Source organism: Phoca vitulina, unplaced genomic scaffold (genome assembly GCF_004348235.1).
Source record: "Phoca vitulina isolate PV1807 unplaced genomic scaffold, GSC_HSeal_1.0 scaffold4, whole genome shotgun sequence".
Lineage (NCBI taxonomy): Eukaryota > Metazoa > Chordata > Mammalia > Carnivora > Phocidae > Phoca > Phoca vitulina.
In genome coordinates this window covers 3,174,897-3,198,111 of record NW_022589707.1, presented here as the reverse complement: position 1 = coordinate 3,198,111, position 23,215 = coordinate 3,174,897, and the positions used below count along the sequence as shown (strand labels likewise).

The window sequence follows — 23,215 nt, the reverse complement described above, 5'->3', positions numbered from 1 at the left end:
GATAGCCTAAGGTATAGAAATGCCCTTTAAGATACAATACCAAAGTCATAATCCATAAGATAAACAATTAATAAGCTAGAATTCATGAAAATTAGCTCCATGAAAACCATTATCAAGAAAATCAGAAGACAAGACACAGGATGGGAGAAAATATTTGCAAAAGACACATCTGATAAAGATTGTTACCCAAAATATACAAAGAACTCAGAAAACTCAACAATATGAAGGCAAACAACACAACTTAAAAATGGGTCAAAACCCTTGACACCTTACCAAAGAAGATAAACACATGACAAATAAACATAGGAAAAGATGCTCCACGACATGTCATCCAGGAAACGTAAGTTAAAATAGCAATGGAATACCACTAAACACCTATTAAATTGGCCAAAATCCAGAAGACTGCCGATAGCAAATGTTGCTAAGATGTGGAACAACGGGAAGTCCCATACACTGTTGGTGGAAATGTTACTTCTATAGCCACTTTGAAAGACAGCTTGGCAGTTTCCTACAAAACTAAACCTAGTCTTACCACACAATCCACTAATTGGTCTACTTGGTATTTACCCAAAGGAGTTGAAACTTCTGTCCATACAACAACCTGCACATAGATGTTTATAGCTGCTTATTTATAATTTCCAAACCTTGGAAGCAACCAAGATGCCCTTCCATAGATGAATGGATAAATTATGGTACATTCAGGCAATGGAACATGACTCAATACTAAAAAGAAATGAGCTATCAAGCCACAATAAGACATGCAAGAACCATAAACATGTATTAGTAAGCAAGAAAAGCCAGTCTGAAAAGCCTAAACACTCTTTTATTCCAACCATATGACATTCTGAAAAGGATAAAACTATGAAGATAGCATCGAGAGCAAGATGGAGTCATTCATGTCAAGCAAGGACCAAGCAGCTAAGGGCATTGCAGCCAAGACCAGAACAGCTGATGGCACACTCAGAACCAGAGGAGGGCTGCAAAGGCTCAAGATTGATTTTATCTTGTTTGTTATACGACTTGTCTTGTGCTTTGCTTCGTGTGATGTGAAAGAAGCCAAGTTAAACACATGGTGAAAGGCCATTGAATTTGGAAATCTTAATCTGCTTTATCATTATGTTAACCTTGTTTTATGACTGAATGAAACTGATCTTGTAGAAAGACACAACTCACGTGTGCGCCTTCAGATGTGCTCATGACACAGTAAAAAGATCAGTGATTGCCAGGGTTTGGTGGGGGAAGAGATGAATAGGTAAAGCACAGAGGATTTTAGATTTTAGGGCAATGAAAATACTCCATGTAATACCATAATGATGGATACACTTATTATACATTTGTCCAAACCCATAGAATGTACACCAGAAAGAGTAAACCATAAAGTAAACTATGGATTTGGATGATCATGATGTATCAATGTGGGTTCATTAACTGTAACAGTCATACCATTCTGTTGAGGGAGGTTGATAATAAGAGAGTTGTATGCATGTGTGAGGGCAGAGGCTATATAGGAAATCTGAAATTCCCATCAATTTTGCTATGAACCTAAAACTGTACTTAAAAAAGTCTTAGCAAATTTTTTAAATCATAATGGGAGATTTTAACGTGTTTTTCTCAAAAATGTCTGACTAGACACAAAAAATAGAAAATAGCAGATTGGAAGCAAACAAACCAAAAAAAACAATTAACGAACTTTACTAACATATAAATAGAGTCAGAGAGAAAACCCTGGTACCCAACCAAGTTTGGACTGTTCTATTTCTAAAAATTGACAATTTTAGAGGTCACCAAAAAAAGTTAGTTACAACTTTAAAATAATGATTTGTCTGCCGAATTTATTTTTTCTTCACAGTCAACTTTGGTTAGAGATCAAGAAGTAAAATGGTAGCAAAAATATCTAAAAATACAATCCACAGACTAAATGGGAAACCTTATAAAGTTTTTAAGACAATGAGATGCAGTCAAGATGGTACATTAAAGGCAATGCATCTGTCCCCTCCTCCCCCCAGAAAGCAAACAAACCAAAAAACAGATAAGAAAATAATTTCAAGGTGGGGGTCAGGGAATGAACAGGCAGAACACAGGATTTTTAATAAAGTAAAAATACTCTGTATGCATTATAGTGATGAATATATGTATGTCATTATACTTGTGTCCAAATTCATAGAATATACAACACCTAAAATGAACCCTAAGTTTATCTATGGACCTGGGTGACTATGGTGTGTTGATGTCGTTTCATGCTTGGTAAAAACTGGATCATTCTGGTGAGTAATGTTGATAATGGGGGAGGTTACATGTAGCAGCAAAAGGTACGTGGGAAATCTCTGTACCTTCCTCTCAGTTTTGTTGTAAACCAGGAACTGTTTTTTTTTTTTTTTAATCATCTTTTTGGGGCACCTGGGTGGCCCAGTTGGTTAAGCGTCTGCCTTTGGCTCAGGTCATAATCCTGGGGTCTTAGGATCGAGCCCTGCATCAGGATCCCTGCTCAGTGGGGAGCCTGTTTCTCCCTCTCCCTGCCCCCACTTGTGCTCTCTCTCATTCTCTCTCTCTCAAATAAATAAAATCTTTAAGAAAAGAAACAAGAAACCACTTTCTTTAAAAAAAATCATCTTTTTTTTACAAAGAAATTCGAGCATAAAACTAAAAACATTTAAGAGCAAAAAGCAATAAACCTGTGAGCAGAATTCATATTTTTGGAGGTAATTTTGATAGTTCATTTGGAAAAATGAAAATTTTAATAACCTGTATAAAATACTTAAAATAAATCTTAATGCATCCAAATTCTGAAAGGATAAAAAGGAATTAACCAGTTAAAATCCATGAGAAAACCAGAATCCAGAGAAATACAAGGAACATTAAACCCACTTTTACCTTGAACCAGGCACAATTAAACTTCAGTTTTGATGGATTTATGAGGCAAGCAGGACAGAAATTAAAACAAAGAATCCTTTCCTGAAGATGGAGTTTTTTCAAGATCAAAAGATGAGTCCTTCATAGTTTGGTTGAACCAGAAGTAAACGTTCCTCAGGCAATTACAAAGAACCCTGAGTTTTTACTAAAGGAGAAAAACAGTTGTTCCCCGAGACATCATGATTATAAGGTAGCCCTTCCAAATCAGCTTCTTGAGGCCAAGCCTAAATTCCCAACACCTGAGTGGTCTAAACAGCCTCAACATATATCCCAAAGAGCTAAAAGAACCACAATCATAGCCAAATAGTAACATAGAGATAGTAATACTAATAGATAGTTATATATCTCTGAGAAAAATCACAGAATAAACAAAAATTAGAAAAACATTTAGACGGTTTGGTGAACAAACTTAATTCACTAAATTTCTTCTCAGGAGGATAGCATCTTCATCTGTGTCTCAGAGAAGCCAATTGGATAACCTAGACAATGAACAGCCCACAGGAAAATGATTACAGATGCAGGAGGGGTACTGAATAAACAGCTGAAACTACAGAGGAGCTACAAAGACTTTTGACCAAGATTGTAAATCAATAATGCTCACTATTAAAAAAAAATTAAAGTCAAGTTTGAAAATGTGTTCAGGAAACATGAAACTGTAACAAGTAACCTAAGGGTTGAAAAAAGCATGGAAGAGAACATGTAGAAAGTCAGTCTTTACAACTTGAAAGATATTTTCTTTCTCTCTTTTTTTTTTTCCTTTTAATTTTCAGTAGTTGTTCTAAATGTCTGTCTGGGTATGGTTTCTCTTGGAATTATTCTGACTGAAGATTGATGAAGTTCCTTGAACTGGCAAACTGTTTTTCACCAGTTTTGGAAATTGTCGGTCTTCATGTCTTCAAAAATTGCATCTTCACCAATCTTTGTCTACTACTTAAAGACTCCAGTAACATGCAATTTAGATTTTAAACCATATTCCATACATCTATTATTCTTTTTAAAATTTATATCTTTTTTTATGCTTTAATATGGGTATTTTCTTCTGATCTTTTTTTCTAATTTACTCATTTTTTCTCTTCAATTGTGCCTAACCTGTTGAAACCATCACTGAGCTATTAATTTTATTTCCCATTATAGAAATAATATCTGATATTTCATAGTTTCATTTCTCTGGTGAAATTCTCCATTCATGCCACTTAATACCTTGGATGTATATTAAATATAGTGGTTTTAATTTTTTAAATTTTATTTATTTTTGAAAGATTGAGAGAGCATGCACACACACACAAGAGGGGAAGTGGGGGGCAGAGGGAGAGGGAAAAGGAATCTCAAGCAGACCCTGAGCTGAGCACAGAGCAGTGTCTGGGCTCCACACTGAGATCATGACCTCAGCCGAAACCAAGAGTCTGATGCTCAACCAACTGAGCCACCCAGGAGCCCCTTAAATATAGTGGTTTCAAACAATTACTGGTAACGCCAGTGTAAGGGTCTTCTACATGTCTATTTTGCTATGTATTTTTTCTTCTGTATTTCTATTTCATTTTAGTGGCTGCTAGGTTTAACTGAGGGATACCCCCTTTTATGAGAAAATAAATAAATAGAGCTCCTTTGAGGCTCTGGATGATGTTATTGTCCCCCAGATGGGATTTAATTTTGTTTTTGCAGATGCTCTTGCTATGAACAGATAAACTTAATTCAGAAATTAAGCTGATAAGAAACAAGGCTTTGGTTCTTAGAATGTGGGTTTGTTTCTAGTACACCCTATGATATAGCCCTTCGGGGTCATGACTGGAAACACAGATTTTTTTTCTTATGAGGCTTTAAGTTTCTTCTTATCAGATTTCTTCTTATCAAGCTATAAACTCCTACTGTTGTTACCTTTTCCCTATAAAATTACCAAGTTTGGTTTATTATCACATCCTCTCCCTGCTGCTCTCAGTTAGTTTTTCAGACATGATGCTTTTAAATGGCAAAATATGTAGAGGGGAAAATTTGGCATCAAATGTAAGGTTCACCTCTCTGGAGTTGTCTTTTATCTGTACTCCAATGCCTTTATTTTTTTTTTATTTAAATCCAATTAGCCAACATATAGTACATCATTAGTTTCAGATGATCAGTTGTATATAAATATATACTCTTTATGTATATCTTATCCAGCTATTTTAATTTCTCACATTGAGGGGCGCCTGGGTGGCTCAGTCGGTTTAGCATCTGCCTTTGGCTCAGGTCATCATCCCAGGGTCCTGGGACTGAGCCCCGCTTCTCCTTCTGCCTGCCTCTCTGCCTACTTGTGCTCTCTATCAAATAAATTAAAATCTTTAAAAAAATAATAATAATTTTTCACATTGAGCAGGTTTGTTCTAAATTGGCTAGTCCCCCATTGCTGGAAGTGCAACTCTTCAAGAGATTTCCTTTAGGCATTGGATGCAAAAGTTTTATGCATATACTTCACCTGTAGTTTCACTGATTAGAAGTTTTATGCATATACTTCACCTGTAGTTCACGGCCCCAAATTGCTGCCTTTGAAGCTGGAAAATATAGACTATAACTGACAGATATGTTCCCAGCCAATGAAATTAATATTGAGGGACAATTAGGCACTAGCACATGTATGATACAATTTTCTTATCCATTTTATTCATTTTCTTTTGCCCCATTAGAATGTAATCTCTGGGAAGGAGTATTTTATTTTATTTTATTTTGTTTATGCTTGTGTTGTATTTTAGTAAAACATTGTATCCTATGTGCCTAGAGTATCCTGGTCCAGTGTAGGTAGGCACTCAACAAATATTTGTGATACATGAAAGGCCTTTCTAAGCATATTGCTAAATGTCAAGAATTACACATCTTCAGTTTTTTTTTTAGATAGCGATCTCCCATAATTTTAATAATATTACAGTATAATTGTATCATTAAGATATAATAAAATACTTTCTGCCCAGGGATGCCGCCGAGTAAGCATTGTTAAAGTCTCCCCTCCCACCGCCGTCATTTCTAAGTCAGAGTCTCCCAAAGAGCCTGAACAGCTGTGGAAGTTCTTCATCGGAGGTTTGAGCTTTGAAACAACTGATGAGAGTCTGAGGAGCCACTTTGAGCAATGGGGAACGCTTACGGACTGGGTGGTAATGAGAGATCCAAACACCAAGCACTCCAGAGGCTTTGGGTTTGTCATGTATGCCACTGTGGAGGAGGTGGATGCAGCCATGAATGCAAGGCCACAGAAGGTGGATGGAAGTGTTGTGGAACCAAAGAGGGCTGTCTCAAGAGAAGATTCTCAAAGACCTGGTGCCCACTTAACTGTGAAAAAGATTTTTGTTGGTGGCATTAAAGAAGACACTGAAGAACATCATCTAAGAGATTATTTTGAACAGTATGGGAAAATTGAAGTGATCGAGATCATGACTGACCGAGGTAGTGGCAAAAAGAGAGGTTTTGCTTTTGTAACATTTGATGACCATGACTCTGTAGACAAGATTGTCCTTCAAAAATACCATACTGTGAATGGCCACAACTGTGAAGTAAGGAGAGCCCTATCTAAGCAAGAGATGGCTAGTGCTTCATCCAGCCAAAGAGGTCAAAGTGGTTCTGGAAACTTTGGTGGTGGTCGTGGAGGTGGTTTTGGTGGGAATGACAACTTTGGTCGTGGAGAGAACTTCAGTGGTCGAGGGGGCTTTGGTGGCAGTCGAGGTGGTGGTGGCTATGGTGGCAGTGGGGATGGCCATAACGGATTTGGTAATGATGGAAGCAACTTTGGAGGTGGCTGAAGCTATAATGCTTTTGGCAATTACAACAATCAATCCTCAAATTTTGGACCCATGAAAGGAGGAAATTTTGGACCCATGAAAGGAGGAAATTTTGGACCCATGAAAGGAGGAAATTTTGGAGGCAGAAGCTCTGGCCCCTATGGTGGTGGCGGCCAATACTTTGCCAAACCACGAAACCAACGTGGCTGTGGTGGTTCCAGCAGCAGCAGTAGCTATGGCAGCGGCAGAAGGTTTTAATTATTGCCAGGAAACAAAGCTTAGCAGGAGAGGAGAGCCAGAGGAGGGACAGGGAAGCTACAGGTTACAACAGCTTTGTGACCTCAGCCAAGCACAGTGGTGGCTGAGCCTAGCTGCTACAAAGAAGATATGTTTTAGACAATACTCATGTGTATGGGCAAAAAACTCGAGGACTGTATTTGTGACTAACTGTATAACAGGTTATTTTAGTTTCTGTTCTGTGGAAAGTGTAAAGCATTCCAACAAAGCGTTTTAATGTAGATTTTTTTTTTTTTGGACCCATGCTGTTGATTGCTAAATGTAATAGTCTGATCATGACGCTGAATAAATGTGTCTTTAAAAAAAAAGATATAATAAAATACTTTCATAATAGAAGCATCAATATTCAATAACAAAGCCAATGAAATATAGAAAAGTAACATGTCACTTACCATTTTTTCTAGACAAGGCACCTCTGATTTCATCAAACCTTTTTAAAAAAAGTGTAATTGCCAGACTTACTAATTATATTGTCCATTCTCCTTTGGATATACTTAAGTGTGTTACTCTTTCCTAAATGTAATACTCCAAAATAAAAACAATACAAAACAAATGGTCTGATCAGTGTTCAGGTTTAATGAAAGAAAGAGTCCCATTAGCTCATTCATTCATCATATTCTTGACCATGCTGCTATAGAAAAATTGAACCACTGAGGTAGCAAAAATTTCTTCTGAGGATATAAACTCAAGTAAACAAATATTTAATTATTAACTAATAATCTCCTGAGATTCAGGATAGGGGATCATGAGCAGTACAAAATGTTATAAATTTATTTTATAGGATGAAAAAATGAGCTATCCAAAAATAAAATTGGGGGCGCCTGGGTGGCTCAGTTGGTTAAGCGACTGCCTTCGGCTCAGGTCATGATCCTGGAGTCCCAGGATCGAGTCCCGCATCGGGCTCCCTGCTCGGCAGGGAGTCTGCTTCTCCCTCTGACCCTCCCCCTCTCATGCTCTCTCTCTCTCTCTCATTCTCTCTCTCAAATAAATAAATAAATAAATCTTTAAAAAAAAAAAATAAAATAAAAAAAAAATAAAATTGAAGCCAAATCTATACCTTCAAATATTCAGTAAGATAGTATTGTGAGCAAGCATCCTTGGGAATTTATATCAGAGAATAACAGGTTTTTAGGCAGACTTTTTCGGGTGGTTATACCAAAGCTGCATCATTAAGAAATATTCTCCAAGATCCACTTGTACATCGCAACTGAACTTTTACTCTGAAACAAAAAAATGTCACATAAGCTTTCTTCACCTTCACTAGCTGTCATAGTTCTAGAAATTATTAACTGTAAATATTATTTCCTTTAAATTATAAAAATTAGAAGTAATTATTGCACAGTTGATAAAATTGCAATAACATTTTTTGACCACAGCTCATATAACCAGTATCCGTACCAAAACCTTCTTTAGGTATCTGTTGCATTTGTGGTTCCTTATCAATTTATTATGAGAATTACAAGCCAGATTAACATAACATAATATAAATAAATAAATAAAAAGTACAAATCGTGACCATTATTATTATCGTTGTTGTTATTATTATTATTATCCCAACGTTTTGTGGTCAGTAACTGGATTGACTATTACTGCTGTTGATACTGGGAATTACCAAATGTAGAAGGTTAAAAATGGTCCCTCAAAAATGTCCATATCCCAATCCTGGAAACTGCGAATGTGTTATGTTGCAAAGCAAAAGGCAGTGAAAGTTGCGGGTGGAATGAATTTAAAATATGGAAATTATCCAGGTGGGCCCAACGTAATCACATGAGCTCTTAAAAGCAGAAGCAGGTGTTGGGTGGAAGAAAGAGACACCTTGATACACACTCCATCACTTTGTCCGGTTTTGAAGGTGAAGAGAGGTGACCCTGAGCCGAGGAATGTGGTGGCTTCTAGAAGCTGGGAATGGTCCTAGCTGATAACTAACAAGAAAACAGGGACCTTTGTTCTGTCGCCACAAGGAACAAAATTCTACTAACAAATAAGCACATAAGCTAATTCGTCCTTAGAACTTTATGAAAGGAATGCTGTGGGCATTCCATCTGAGGCTTGGGAGAGCCATACCAAACTTCTGACCACCAGAACTGTAAGATAGCAAATTTGCATTGTGTAAATTGTTCAGTTTGTTGCAATTTGCTACAGTAGCAATGGGAAACTAAGCCAAAGCTTATGGACCCTATCTCAGGCAACAGTAAAAAATACCTATTTCAAATAAGTGGTTGTAAATGTGCTGAAAACACGCATGTGCAAACATCCACTGAGGCACACTCAAAATCCTCGTGATGACTAGTCCACTTCATCTTAACTTTAATGTCCCTCATGAAAACCCTGGGAGTAAAAGTAATTTAAATGTAGAATAGAAAATACCTCTGGGGCTTTATATTTATTGAGATATAGTAAACACTAATATTCCCTCATTTCAATTTAATAGCAGTTTTCAAGTGATTGCCTTATTAGTTTAACCTTTATTAGGTCATTTTCAAAGGTCTTGGGAAATGTATGTTTTTATAGAATTCAAACTCTTGCTAACTTCTACTTTATTGTACTTCTAAATGAAACCACTATTAGATTTTAAGGGTTTTAATCTTTAAAATAAAGCAATCTGTTACAGTAGGTTTTATATGGCATGCTTTAATGTTTTCTGCATTGCTCCTGTCCTAGTTTTTAGGTCAAAGACAAAATCATCACTACCTGAAGGCTAGAAAGATTATTGTTGACACAAGACCCAAGAATAACTTACTGTGATCGTAAAATCACCCAGTGCAGATATCATTGGGAAAAAAAAGAAACTACGTCTATGGTAAAATGATCCTATTATAAACTAAAATAATTTACATGAAAATGAAGTTAATGCCTTTTTTTTTTTTTTTTTAGTGTGTGTGAATTTTTGTCCTTCCATTGTTCTTGAACAAGCTGTAACACTCTTAAGAGTGAAGAACCTCTGAGAGGGTGTGTGAGGCAGATGGGATAAAGCAGTACTCTGAGTATAGCACCAACCTGGTACCTTATGATCTGTGTGCAGGAAGTCGCACATATAATGGGGATGTACATTTCTTGAAAAATTCCTTTCACAGCCATTTTCTGAATGGTAATATAACAAAATGTGCTATGTCTAATTTTTGGTATAGTATACATAATTGTTCATAGAGCTTACCATGTTTTAGTTTTATGGTGTACAAGAATCCATTGTTGATGATGAGAAACAACCACTTAAAAAAGTGTCTTCACTGAGAAGTCAAGGTCTATTTAACAGACTGGACTCTATATTTATTAAGATATAATAAATACTAATACCCCATCATATGTATTTTGGAGGAAGCCCCACAAGTAAGTCTTAGTCTGCTAACTCTAAAGTTGGCAAACAATGGCCTAGAGGCCAAATCCAGCTGGGTACCTATTTTTGTAAATAAAGTTTAACCTGAACACAGTTGTGTGTGTTCATTTACATATTATTTATGGCTGTGTATGTTTACTGTTAGGGGCATACTATTTTACATTATTGTGAAAGTTGAGAGGTTGTGACAGGAACTGCCCCACAAAGTCTGAACTATTTACTACCTGGCCTTTTACAGAAAAATATTTGCTGACCACTGATCTAACTGAAGGTAACTTTCACAGGCAAAGAAATAATATCAACAAAACATTAAAATTATATATTTCCACCATATAAAATATGATGGAAAAGGGGTGTCAAGCTTTACCTATGGGTCAGGGGATTTTGCCTAAAGGAGCTGATATTTCAATTGAGTCTTAAAGTTAAGCTGGAGTCTGACAGGTGGACAAGAGGAGATAGGGCAGTTCAAGCAGAGTGCACCACACATGAAAATGCATACAGATTATGGTATATATAAAAAATGGAGCAGTATTCAGCCTTAAAAAAAAAAGGATGGAGATCCTGCCATTTGCAGCGACATGGATGAAACCGGAGGACATTATGCTAAGTGAAATAAGCCAGACACAGAAAGAACATAATCTCACTTACACGTAGAATTTAAAAAATGTCAAATAATGAGAAGTGAAGAGTAGAATAGTAGTTACCAAGGGAGGGAAAAATGGAGAGATGTTGGTCAAAGGGAACAAAGTGGCAGTTATGTAGGATGAATAAGTCTAGGGATCTAATGAACAGGTTACTATAGTTAATACACCATACCAAATACTGGAAATTTATTTTTTTTTTAAGATTTCATTTACTTATTTGTTTTAGAGAGAGAGAGAGAAAGCGAGAACATGAGCAGGAGGAGGAGAAGGAGGAGAGGGACAAGCAGACTCTGCGTTCGACAAGGAGCCTGATGTGGGGCTGGATTTCATAAACCCGAGATCATGACGTGAGCCGAAATCAAGATTAAGATGTTTAACTGACTGAGCCACCCAGGCACCCCTCAAATACTGGAAATTTCTTAAGAGAGTAGATTTCAGGTGCTACCATCACACACACACAAATGGTAACGATGTAAGGAGATAGTACGTTAATTAGCTTGACTGTACTAATTATTTCACAGTGCATATGTATGTCCAAGCACCATGTTGTACACCTTAATATTTTAAAAATAATAAAATATTTTCCGATGATGAGTGATGGTGAGCATCTTTTCATATGTCTGTTAGCCATCTGTATGTATTTTTTGGAAAAATGTTTATTCATGTCTTCTGCCCATTTCTTAACTGGATTATTTGTTTTTTGGGTGTTGAATTTGATATGTTCTTTATAGATTCTGGATACTAACCCTTTATTAGATATGTGCTTTGCAAATATCTACTCCATTCCAAAGGTTGCCTTTTAGTTTTGTTGGTTGTTTCCTTCACTGTGCAGAAGCTTTTTATCTTGATGAGGTCCCAATAGTAATAAACATTTTTAAAAGACAGCATCCCTGTATTCATTGCAGCATTATTCACATAACTAAGACATGGAAACAACTTAATTGTCCACTGAAGGATGAATAGATTAAAAAACAAGTCGTGAAACAAATAGTATATGTAACAATGTTATTCAGCCCCCAAAAGAAGGAAATCCTTGCCTTTTGTAAGAACATTGATGGACCTTGAGGGCATTATACTAAATGAAATAAGTCAGACAGAGAAAGACAAATATTTTATGATCTGACTTATAGGTGGAATCTAACAAATTTTTAAAAAACACAGCAAAATTATAGAAAAAAAATCAGATTTGTAATTACCAGAGGTGAGGGTGGGAGGGGGTGGGGCGTTGGGGAGGTGGAGGAGTTGGATGACGGGGTCAAAAGGTATAAACTTCCAGTCCTATGATAAGGACTAAGGATATAATGCACAACATGATGACTATAGTCAACACTACTGTCTGGTATATTTGAAGGCTGTTAAGAGCAAATCCTGATAGTTCTCCTCACAAGGAAAAAAACATTTCTTTTTATTTTTTATATATTTATATGAGATAATGATGTTAACTAAACTTATTGTAGTGATCATTTCAAAATACATATAAGTCAAACCATTTTCTGTACCTTAAACATATACAGTGCTATATGTTAATTGTATCTCAATAAAACTGCAAAAAGAAGGAATTCTACCAAAGTTAAAGAAGAAAACATAGCAATGTGGAAAATAATGATTTATACAAATAAATGCAAGTATTCTACAAAATGCATTAGGAGGAATGATGGAAGGTGAGATGGAGAGACAGACTACAGTAAGAAAATAAAAGGTCATTCATGTCATGATCTGATAAATATTAGTTTAGGTTGTATTTTATATGATTTCTCCGTGGAATCAATTTCAACATGGATGGGAGATGACTATAACCGGAATTGGGAACACAACTGAGGAGCATAACTCAATAATATACATGAAAGATGGTAAATTCTTGAACTAAGTCAGTGATAGGGAGAGTAGAGAGAAGATAGTTTCAAATCTTTAGGAGGAAACATTTCTGGCATTTAGTGACTGACTAGAAAGAGGGAGGTGTTGAAGATCGAGGAGAAAATGATGCTTTCTAGGATCTAGTTCAGACTAATTGATACTACTAATCATGACCTGAGATGAGAACAAAAGGGGAAGAAGAGGAGCATGTAAACGGAAAAAAATGTAAATTGGTCTGAGTTTGTAGAAGTTTTTAGAGAATTTTTGGTTAAGTCATTCTGAAATAATAGGTTATAGTTTTGTTCTGTTTGTAAACATGTCTTCTACTTTCAGTATTTATTCTATAAGCAAGGCAGATCATTTGGCTTTTCATTCTCATTTAACTCATAATCACTTTATCAGAGAGTTAAGTACAATTTATATGACTTCTATAATGTCCGTGACTTTTCTTTCCCTGAACTTTTAGAAGGACCTTTTATTCAGGTGGCTTTTCTAATTTGATATAGCCTTCTTTTTTATTTGTGTAGTGATTATACATATAGCATATATATATAATATATGTATATATTATATATATGTGTGTATATATATATATACACACACACACACACACATAGTGGTTTGTTTTCTGACGATCACTGTCTGCTCTGCTATCTTAACGTTAATAAAATATTTTCTTCCTTTCTATTATCTCTCTGCATTTTATTTTATTTTTTAAGATGTTATTTATTTATTTGAGAGAGAGAGAGAGCAAGCGTGAGTAGGGGAGAGGGGCAGAGGGAGAGGGAGAAGCAGACTCCCCACTGAGCAGGGAGCCCCACTCGGGGCTCGATCCCAGGACCCCAGGATCATGACCGGAGCTGAAGGCAGATGCTTAACTGACTGGGCCACCCAGCTGCCCCTCTGTGCTTTTTAATTTTTGGCCATGCTCAACACTTTCTCCTCAATGTCCTTCTCTTGGAAATTAGCCCTGGCTGATTAGCTTTGCAGAAGCATAACCACACTTGCACCGGCTAATTCAGCCACTACCTCAGATCCTTCACACTCAGCCAAGGGATCAGGCAAAACTTTTCCCACTTGTAGCTTTGGTTTCTCAGTGAATAATTATTGAATATTTTGAACGTTCCCTCTTTCCAGATTTTTCATATTCCTCCTTTTTTCTTTCTGCTTCCTTCTACATAAAACTGATTCCACACAAGTCATAAATGTTGAAGGTTTTCAGTGCATGTCTGCATCAGGATACCTTGTCAACAGTTTTGTTGTAAATATCTGCAATGTCTTTGAGTTATTGTTTTTGCTAATTGTCTGCTTAACAAGAGAACCCTAGGACATTCTAAACACTACCATTGCTGTCATCTTCCCAGAATCCTCCACATATTGTTTTTTAATTTTTTAATTTTAATGCCTCTAGAGATGAAATGAGAGCTATACTACATTCACTGATCAGTTGGGTTTCAGAAGAATTTCTCCATGTCTTCTAAGTAACACAAAGTAATGTAGGGAATAATTTAAGAGATGGGTAATTGAGTCTAGATGCTTATACAACTTGAACGTAATGGCACAAACTCTGAAATTATGGAGTGCTGAATTTAAAGATTCTGATTTTGCAAATCAGCTCAGAAGTCTATATATGACTTAAAAGTGTATATATAGAACCATTTATTGCATTTATTACAGCTGTTATTCTTGCAGCATAGTTTAGCTTGTCTTTCCTTTGTAAGTGCACATATTACAACCGAATCTATGCTTTTCGACATGTATTATTTCAGCAGTGCAATCAATATTAATAATCAGCTTTGGGCTTATGTTTAATCAAGTGTATAGTAGGAGCTTTACCAAGTCTCTTCTTCTATGCCTACATTAACTTCATCAGAGATAATTAAGTTTTATCATATAATTGAAGAGGCAGAAACTAGAAAGGCAGGAAAATAGCAATTTATGCCGTCTGTTTTAGCAGGTCATGGCTTTTAACTACAGAGTAAATGATGGGAAATACATGGAAATTGAAAGCATAGAAAAAGGCATTTTTTTCCAGCAAAATATTCAATAATGTAGAACTGTTTTTTATTTACTATCATTTTAAATGCATAAAATTGGCTTTCAGATTAAATATTGGATTGTTATACGTGTATAATATTATACATAATATATATAAAGTAACTTTCCTCTCTCTTGAGACTAAATTTCAATGTAAGAAAAAAATTAAATCTATGTAGTATCAGAAAAAGAATAAAACAGAAATGTCAACAAATTTATGAAATATAAAGTAAATAAAGCAGAATTTGCTGCTAAGAGAGAAAGTGGAAGATGAATCCAACCTATTTTGCTTAAGCCAGGAGCAGCTTTGAACACAAAAATAGAAGGTGAGAAAAAAGCAGGCATCTGAATGAAGTGGGAATTATAACACCAATGAAATGATCAGGAGTTTTTCTTCTAGAAAAAGTTTGTAAATGATCAAATGATATATAGAGAAAATGAATGGTAAAACCTCAGAGTAATGTCCTCTTAACTCAAGCATTGAGGGTTCCCCTAAAAATGCCTCAATTCCCAGATTTTCTCTAAACTAAATCTTACCAGGCAACAAGCCCTCCCACATACACAGACCTTCTCAATCGGCCTTAAAAGGATCACCCTGCATTTGAGGAAAGCATGAAATATGAAAAAGTAGGAGAAAGATTCAATGGAAAAGCTTACCAGAAAGAAAAGAAAAGAAAAGTCCTCTCATAAGTGTTATGAGAGATATTTGAAGCTATATCATTTCCATGAGACAAAATTAGAAAAGAACGGAGACAGAATGGAGACGACTTCAATTTAATTAATGATAAGATAGCTCAGTGTATCAGGCTTCTCCAGAAAAGTTACCTTGAATAAAAACTGTGTAAACTGTATGGAGTAACCTCCTTTGTTTTCCAGGCTCAAAGTTCCTTCTCAGTTTGAGGGATACTTTACTGTCTGTCCTCTACCTCCTAACAGAGATAAATGAAATATAAAGTGGATTGAAAGTATTAAGACCTAAAAGAATATGGTAGGATTCTCTTTTTCTGAGATTCAGTGCCAAATAAAACCTAATTAGGAATACAAAATTATATTTTTAAGTGGCACGGCTATAAAGAAAAAACAAAGATGTAGTTAATCCAAAAATCTGGGTAGTCCTTATCTAGAGGTGGTGGCTGGAGGGAAAAGGGAGAGAGGGAGAATTTTGTTTAGAAAGGCCATCAATGTTCTATTTCTTTCTTTTTTTAATTTTTAAAATTTTATTATGTTATGGTAATCACCATACATTACATCATTAGTTTTTGATGTAGTGTTCCATAATTCATTGTTTGCGTATAACACCCAGTGCTCCATTCAGTATGTGCCCTCTTTAATACAACGTTCTATTTCTTGACTTGGGTCACACACACATATGCTTCCTTATCATTATTTATTAAACTCTTTATATTTGCTTTTGAAATGTTTTCCATTTATACCCCCAAAAGAAGTAAAAAAGAATGTTGAATAAAAGAGATTAATGCTTGGTGCATGTACAATACTAATTTAATTAAGATTCTGATACAGAGCCTGGGCATTTTCAGAAAAGGTATCTGGGTTATGCTAATGTGTATCCAGAGTTGTGAACCACATATCTGGCCAGAAGTTCCTGACTATTACATAAGAACTCTGGACCTTAGAGATATTTTGGGAATGATTTAAGACACACTTTCTATAGACTTAGTTGAAGTATTTATTTACATAAATGACACATTAATACATTAGGATTCAAACATGAAATTGTTCTGCTTACATATTGTCTTTCATTAATTTTGACTAGGTAATATTTAAAAATGATAAAATATTTAAACTATCAAAACATGTGATGTGAAAAGTAAGTCTTCTAACTTCTGTACCTATCAGATTACCTTTCCAAGAGTTGCTATTCCTGTTTTCTCTGCAATCTTCCAGAGATGGTCTATGCATATGTAAACACAAAAATCAATTTTGTTCACACAAATAGAGTAAAACATATACACTGCTCTGCAACTTGCTCTTTTCACTTCACAGTAATGAATGTACGTGCATCTGCCTCATGGCTTCTAAAGAGCACAGTGTATTGCTTTTATGTTTGTGCATTGTAGTTTTCAAATATGTAGATGGTGAGATTATTAAAGTATCATATCAGTTTCAAAAGCAAAACATAGAAAAAGAGGAACTATTTTAAATATATTACTGACAAATTAATAGAACTAATACAATATGAAACAGAAGGTATATTTCAAAATAAAACAATACTACCAGCACTATATGGCAGAGCTTATTTATCAGAAGAGAGAAAAGCAGAAGTTTTGAGAAGGCAATACCTGCCACACACCAAGGAAGGTACAGAGACACTGGAAAAAAAAAAAAAGTATGTTTCTCCAGGCCTCATATTAAGCACACAAGAGCTGCTGCCCAGTGTTGGAAGAATTTAAACATTTTGGAGCACTGAAGATAACCACAGCAACAACAACAACAAAAACACTCCAAACCAGACAAACCAATGTCTACATTGGCTCAATCCATCATATTAACTGCCTGAGGGAAGGAGTATCCATTGCCAAGCAAAAATATTATACCTCAGGTTCTATTGTTCTTCTGCACATGATGTTCAGCATAAAGTAAAAAATTATAGGACACAAGAAAGAGAAAGAAAGAGCAACACATCCTTGGATGTGGTTCTGCTAACTACTACCAAGAGATAAAGGAATTCACAGAACTAGAGCCAGAAATGGTCCTAATGATGGAATAATTAAACTGGGATTGTAAATAATTATGATTCATATTTAAAGGACATAGTGTGAAAAGTGGACAATGTCCATGAGCAGATAAGGAATTTTAGAGCAGTGATTGAAACTATTTTTTTAAAGTCAGCTAGGTATGCTACCAATAATAATGATAATAAAACATAATATCGTAGATGAAGAATTCCTCTGATGGGTTTTTCAGCAGAATGAAAACCCCTAGGTGAAGAACTGATGAACCTGAACAATGAAAACTAGATATTATACAAACTGAAAGAGAAAAAATAAAAGCAGATCAAACAAGCAAAACAAAAGCAAAATAGAACAAAAAAGAACTGTGGGACAATATGAAGGAATCCAATATCTATGTATTTGGAATCCCAGAAGTAAAGAGGGGAAACAGAAGATATATTTGAAAACCTATGGACAAAAATTTTCCAAAATTAATGCTGGACAAGGAGGCACAGCTGCAAAAACCTGGATATCCCATAAGGGAAAAGTACAACGAAAACATAGGTAGACCCATACACAAGAAAATACCTTACCTTGCACCATATACAAAAATTAATTTTAAATTGATCATAGAGTAAAATGTAAGTGCTCAAACTATAAAGCTTTTTAGAAGAAAAAGTAGGGCAAATATTTATAACCTTCATATCATATCATACAAATAAAAGCATGAAACATAAAAGAAAACTTACCATATCATCATGTTAAAGGGCTGTTCCTTGACAGACATCCAGGTTAATAAGAAGATAAGACTCAGACTGGGAGAAAATATTTGCAAATGACATTCCTTATGAAAAAGTTATAACCAGAACACAGAGAACCTTTAATGTAATAAAACAAAGACAAGCAGCCCAGTTTAAACAATAAGCAGAATAAAATAAAAGGAACATAATTTCATCTGAAGAAGTTATAGAGATAACAAATACATAAAAAACGCTTAACATTATTAATGACTACAGCAATGCTAATTGAAATGACGGTACGTCGGGCGCCTGGGTGGCTCAGTTGGTTGGGCGACTGCCTTCGGCTCAGGTCATGATCCTGGAGACCCAGGATCGAGTCCCACATCGGGCTCCCTGCTCAGCAGGGAGTCTGCTTCTCCCTCTGACCCTCCCCCCTCTCATGTGCTCTCTCTCTCTCAAATAAATAAATAAAATCTTTAAAAAAAAAAAAAAAAAAGAAATGACGGTACGAGGCTACCTTACACAGACTAGATTAGCTAGCATTAAAAAGACTGTCAGTAACATGTGCTGACAAGCACGTGGAGAAACTGAAGCTTTCATACACTGCTGATAGAAATGCAAAACGGTACAGTAAGTTTAGAAACAAACTCAGCAGTTTCTTGTATATTGAGATATCTTCAACCATATGCTGTCACACATGTTACCACAGCTAGTTTATTCCTAGAAATTTATCCCAAAGGGGGAAAGCACACATCTGCCCAAAGACACGGGTGCAAATGTTTATGGCCATTTTTTTTTCTAATTTTTTTTTATTTTTATGTTTATAGCCACTTTATTCATAATCAGAAAAACTAAAAGCAACCCAATATCCTTCAACTAATGAATGAATAAAATATTGTGTAATATTCAAACAAGCAAATAATATTCAGAAATAAAAAAGAACAGATAGATTCAACAATATGAATACATCTCCAAAGCATTAAACTAAGTTAAAGAAGCTAAACCATCATCATCAAACAGTCTGACATTAATCTCCTTGAAGGCAATGTCTAATAGAGTATCTGACACAAAATACGCTTCAATAAAAATGATTAAGAAAACTAATTATCTTATGGCTCTAGATGTCAGATATTTTGTAAATGACTGTGTAAAAAGCTACTAGGTAAGTCATTATGAGACCCTCCTTCCCCCTACAGTGAATCATTCTTTCAAGGAAAAACTCAGGCTCTTTGTTTCCATATCTCTATTAATATAAGAAGATACATGCAGATATTAGAGCAGATAGAAAGAATAAACATTCTATATCAGACTAATAAAGGGCTAACATGATCCAGAAACAGTGTTACTTTTTATTAAAATAAACAAAGAAACAAAATAATATCAGGCTTTAACCCAGCTTGCAGTTTTGATTAGATTGAGGCTCACAATCTGAATTCATATATAAACCAGGCAGGTTTGGAATTAGGATTAAAGCAGTCCAATGAGTAGATTTAAATCTGCAAAAATATTTAGTGAAAATACTGACAAATACAATGATTCCATTAATGGAATACCAGTTAATTTTTAGAATCACAATCTAATAATAATTGTAAAAATGAATTTAAAGTCATTTAGGATTGATTTGGTTAACCTCACTTTGTGAATTGTTTCTCTAATTTATTCGGTAGTTTTTGCAAATAATTTAACCCTGTTTCTAATTCCTCCAACTCAAAATGTTTACTAATTTCAGAGAGCTTATGGAGAAAAATACAAAATTATGAGGTAAATATTTAAAAGTTTTCAAATCCATAGTCAATTGCAAGTCTCATTTTATAGATGGAATGTAAAAAAAAAATCATAATACTGTCTCAATTATCACAAGTCCAGCAGGCAAATACAAGATAAATAAGCAACTGAATAAAAACACATTTTGTAGGAGAGAAACAGATATGCTCAACTGGATTCAACTTGATTTGATGGTAGTACAGTGGATATTTATAGTAGTCCATTAGATTACTGGAGAGTGATGAAAATGTTACGGATCCTTAATTTCAGAGTGAAGTTTCAAACCAAGAAAAGTTTAAGCCTAATCTGTAAAAACAAATACAGTGTTGCTTACTATTTCTAGAACCCACCTACTAAGTAGGGGCATCCTAATTACATTAGGCAGGTGCAGAGATGATATAATTTGAAAAGTCTTCTAAAGCCCCTCTCCTCTCATGAAATATTATAGCCATTACTGATATGTACTATTAAGTAGAGTCCTAAGTGCTTCATATACTGAGCCAGGTTAGAATACATAGGCTTTTTCAAATCCAAGTGTGAGTGAAAACATTACTTGGCGACTTTGTTCGTTATTTTAACTTTGTATTCTTGGAAGTCATCCAATAAACAAGGTAAGATACATAAACCAGATAACAATGCTAGTGAATGAACAAGTCTCCCCATTGTCTGTGTCATATCTCAAAGAAATGCCCCTGAAGTTTGGTGGTCTTGGCAGCTTTTACAGACTGAGACGTTAATGAGTTTAGAGAATCATGGAACTATGGGCTCACTGCCATTACATGCCATCCATATTATCTCTCAGAAAGAACTTCTACAGTCATCTACAAAAATAGTTCTGCTACTCAGTGAGTTGTTTCTATATGATGACCATATATGTGCCTTCTGGGTCTGGGAATTCTTGCTATAAAAACACTGGGTCCATCTCCCCTTAATTAGGGGATTTCCATTTAGGTCCAATTAGGGGCATTTGCAATGACAACACACTTTCCATTTTCTCCTTTACCCTTGTCTTTATTTCACAGATGAAGAAATTCAGGTTCAAAATGTTTCTATATATTTTCTAAGGCCACAGAGTTAGTCAGAACATGATGCATTTTCGCCTGCAGGTTAGTGACGGCTTCAGCAACCCTCTTTGACCATTCTGTAGCACTGCTTCCCAACAGCTAAGAAGATTATTTGCCTTGGATAATCAGAATAGCCATAAGATACTTTTGGTCCATGGAAATGATAGCCAACTAAAATGAAGGGGTTTTCCTGTGTGACCTTGGGAATGTTCTGTGAACTCTACAGCTTGTGTTCTTCCTCTAAAACAGAACTATCAATAATGCCTACCCCATAAGGTTGTTGTTGAATCAAATAAGTTAAGAATTGAACAGTAACTAAAAGAGGATCTGGCTCAACTGAAGTGTCTTGTAAGTGTCTGTGACTATGATTATGTTGATAGTGTGATGACGGTGGTGATTTTTCCTTTTAAGAATAGAAGGAGAGAGTCATTTGTCTGTAGTGTCCAGTCATGGAAAGCAAATACGTATCTCAGATGTGCTGGAGATGTTGTCTTTGGAGATCATGTCTTGAGTTCACCAGAATCTCAAGTTTAAGCAGTAACTTAAGCCTGTTGTCAGCAAAGGATATGATTCTGTGAATAACTGCTACAAACGGCTTGAGTTTTATATACCAAGAATCAGTACACTCCATTCCTATAAAAGTAAAGTCTCCTATACAATTCCCTGTGCTTACCTAATACTGTTTCCCTTCTGAGATTTCCTTTTTCATTCAAGTCAATTTCAAATATTCATTTAACTTGATTTTACTTTGATGAAAATATAGGATGGAAAGAATAGAATATGCTATGATAAGCGTAAAAACTTAAAAACCCTTCGGGATTTTTCAAGTCTTATTCTATAACCCCGCCCCCTCCTCTCCCTGTGATGGATTTGAAAAGTCAGCGTCTGAAGACAAAACTTGCATATTTTGAATTTTGGCCTAAAGCCAGCCTACTTTATTACTCAGAGAAAGCTTTGAAGGCTGGAATTTATTTATTCAGGCTTAGGCACAAATGCAGAAGTTCCATTGTTTCTGTAGACTTGGTGCTAATAGCTAACAGGCTCTTGTGCTTATTCATGTTAACTTAGGATGTTCAAAGTTCATAAAACTCAATTTCTTTTTCAAGAAAACAACTAAAGAACAAAGGTCTATTAGAATTATGTCTAATCTTCTGTTTTTAACTACACCTTTACAGTAATGACTGCCAAATAGACATCTACATCCCTGACCTCTCTTCCAAGATTCAGATTTTTATTTCCATTTTCCAGTAACATGCTTTTTTCTAAATTCACTGCAGTAATAACAATGGTAAAATAACAATAATAACAACAAAACAATAATAATAATAACAACTACCTTTCATTCAATACCTACTGCTTAGCTGGCACTCACGGTTACTTAGTGTGTAGTAGCTAGTTTAATAATCCTTTGAGATAGATATTTATTGCCAGTTTACTTTTAAAAAACACTGAGGTTCAGAAAGATTCAGTAATTTGGGAAATCTATATTTAGCAGAGACAAATGTGTTCTCATCACTTCCCAATCAATCTCAATCTCATCTCATACCCTTAATCTCTATTAATGTCACTGTTGCCCCAATTTCTAGCTCCCATATTTAATTGTAAATTCTAATTTAGAAATTCCTATCAAGCCTGTCCTTTTCCTTCCATCAGCACTGTCCCATCTCAGGAAAATTTTGTATTATGTCTAAAATTATGTTATTTATACCCCAAGTATTTCTCCACTTCAGTTAACCTTCAGCTCTGAAGATAACAGGGGTCATCTTAAAAAAAAAAAAAAAAGACTAATCGTGTTTTTTCATACTTAAAATCTTTCTTGCTTCTTTATTTCCTACAGGATACAAATCCAGATTTCTTAGCTGTATTACAAATCAACTCCCAATTAGGCTACACACCATCCCTGCTGACACATTGAACACCTCCACCAATTCATTCAATATCTGAGCTGCATTAGTCTGCTCATATTTTTAATCACACCCTGGTCTTTCATGGTTCCCTTCCTCTGCACAAGATACTTCTTCTAGCTGGAATGGCCTTCTTTATTCTTTTCTCCCATCTAAAACATAAACTATTCTTAATAATAAACTCAGAACTATCCCTTCATGTAAAAACTTAACTGATTACCAATTTTACTTAAGAAAGTAAAGGAAAGCCTGGTT

General features: G+C 35.3%; 1 pseudogene; it reads left to right on the top strand.

The window, feature by feature from the left end:
- The first annotated feature begins 2,280 nt into the window (after window positions 1–2,280).
- LOC116630550 lies at window positions 2,281–6,743 on the top strand (annotated as a pseudogene).
- Window positions 6,744–23,215: the final 16,472 nt, after the last annotated feature.